The following is a 2,022-nucleotide window of genomic DNA, read 5'->3' as shown; positions in this document are numbered from 1 at the left end:
GTATACGCATGTGTCTGTTTGGCAAATAATACAGTGTCAGGGCCTGCTGATTCATTAATCAAACCTAACAAGGTTTGGCCCATTAGTCTTTCTTATACCAGTACTTCACTAATGAATTTACAGTGTGCGTCTTGCTTTTATACACAGGGTCACACACGACATCTGCTGGTCAGTGATTGTTATTACACTTTATTTTGGATTTTATATAGGTTTTAAATTTCAGTACAGTATATTTAGCTTTAATTGATATTTCATGTCTGGATATCAAATGCATTATTATTATATGTTTTATGTTCTCTCGCTTGTGGTTTACAGTGACTTCTGGATCTGATAGGGGAAACAGTTGTTGTTTCTATGGCCATAAAAGGGAATCTATGATTGAAAGGTGGTCCAATACGGACGATTCACGTAAAATAAACCACGGAGCTCTAAAGTGGAATGAATAGAGGTTCTGGTAATTCCATATAATAGTAAGCGCTCTTTATGTATGCAAGTAATTCAGAAAGCTTCTTGTTATGTGAAATGAACGACCGACGAGGTGGCACATTGAGAAAAAATACGCAAGGTATTTACACACCTGAGCCTTGTTTCATTTTTGCTTTGCTAAATGTAGAATTTGTACTTTGCTCATATGAAAGCCGTCTCTCCGCCGTTACTGATTTACAGTGTGTGATAATATTTGCTTCAAAAGCGTGTGCCGTGACCCGGATTCGAACCGGGGTTGCTGCGGCCACAACGCAGAGTACTAACTACTATACGATCACGACTGGCCACCCAAGACGGTTGATTGTAGGAATGGTGTGACATATAGTGAGGCATCGTCACCCCGACATTAAAAAGAAGTTTAGGAGTCGTTTTACACCCTTCAAACTGAAGTGTGCGGTTTAGGGTCCAGATGAACAGAATCAACTTTTGAAGAGTTTCGGGTGGAAGTTCATTAGTGTGTAACTTGCTTTCATGGTCCAATGGATTGTAAACGTGTTTTGGTTTGTGATTTATCTTTTCTTTCTTTATTTCTATTATGAATTTAACAAAGATGTTCCTTAAATTTCCTCAAGAAAACGCCTATTGATTATGGATAAAATGCCGTGACCCGGATTCGAACCGGGGTTGCTGCGGCCACAACGCAGAGTACTAACCACTATACGATCACGGCGCGCCACCTCTGAAGGTAACGAGTAACTGTCACCGCAGTGTTCAGAACCTGAAACTTTATTTCTGGAACGCATCTTGACGTATCTCACCGCTTTGTCATCTCGAATCTCTACAAGTTTGGCTCAAAACTTTGTTGCCATGTGTCATTGCTACAGAAAGTTCTGTAGCTGTAAAGATAAATTCACGTTTGCAAGTTCAGTGGTAAAACAAACAAACAAACAAACAAACAAAACCCAACAATAAATATTTTTTTGACAAGCAGGTGATTGCATGGCATACAACGATGCAGGTCTGTTGCTCTGTCTCGAGTTTGGGGTGTGTTAGCATACGTGCGTCATGGATAACAACCACAAGACTGTTTCCAATAATTACCTTTATCTCTCCGGTGGGCTCACCGGTCAGACTCACAGGCCCTTTCGCCGTTTTAAGTTCTGCTTTCATTTTCAGTTTCTGTTTTTTACAGATAAATAGCGACTCTTTGACACGAAGGAAAAGCATCGTCAATGAGCAAGTGAGAAAGTTGGGACTTCACTGTCAAGGTTTACATTCACATATATCTAACACAATTGCCTAAATGCTTAGATAAATGGTGGATTTAATTTTTAAAATAGCATTCAAAATGCCACGTGGCCTCACAATTGGAGTCAAGTACTGGTCTAAGATACGTGATGAAGAGGCCTCTTCTACATGAAAATGGGGAGGAGATCAGTGCAGCCCAGTTCCTCTGTTAGATGGTCATGTCTATACTTGGGTCATAATGAATGCACTTGCCTGGAAAGCACTTTGTGTGGACTTCTGTGGTTTTAAATGTGCTTAAAAAAATTGGACCTTTCAGCACTACCTACTTATGCCACCAGAGTGCTCCAG

General features: G+C 40.3%; 1 non-coding gene across 1 annotated transcript; it reads right to left on the bottom strand.

Annotated features, from left to right (window-relative positions):
* Window positions 1-1,084: 1,084 nt before the first annotated feature.
* Window positions 1,085-1,156, bottom strand: trnah-gug (transfer RNA histidin (anticodon GUG)). The gene has a single exon. It is a non-coding gene; the product is annotated as a tRNA-His (tRNA).
* Window positions 1,157-2,022: the final 866 nt, after the last annotated feature.

The sequence above is a fragment of the Mchenga conophoros genome, linkage group LG22 (genome assembly GCF_057382185.1).
Source record: "Mchenga conophoros isolate Kocher_MC1m ecotype Shallow Benthic linkage group LG22, M_conophoros_male_GT1.1, whole genome shotgun sequence".
NCBI lineage: Eukaryota > Metazoa > Chordata > Actinopteri > Cichliformes > Cichlidae > Mchenga > Mchenga conophoros.
This window is presented reverse-complemented; position numbering and strand designations above follow the sequence as displayed.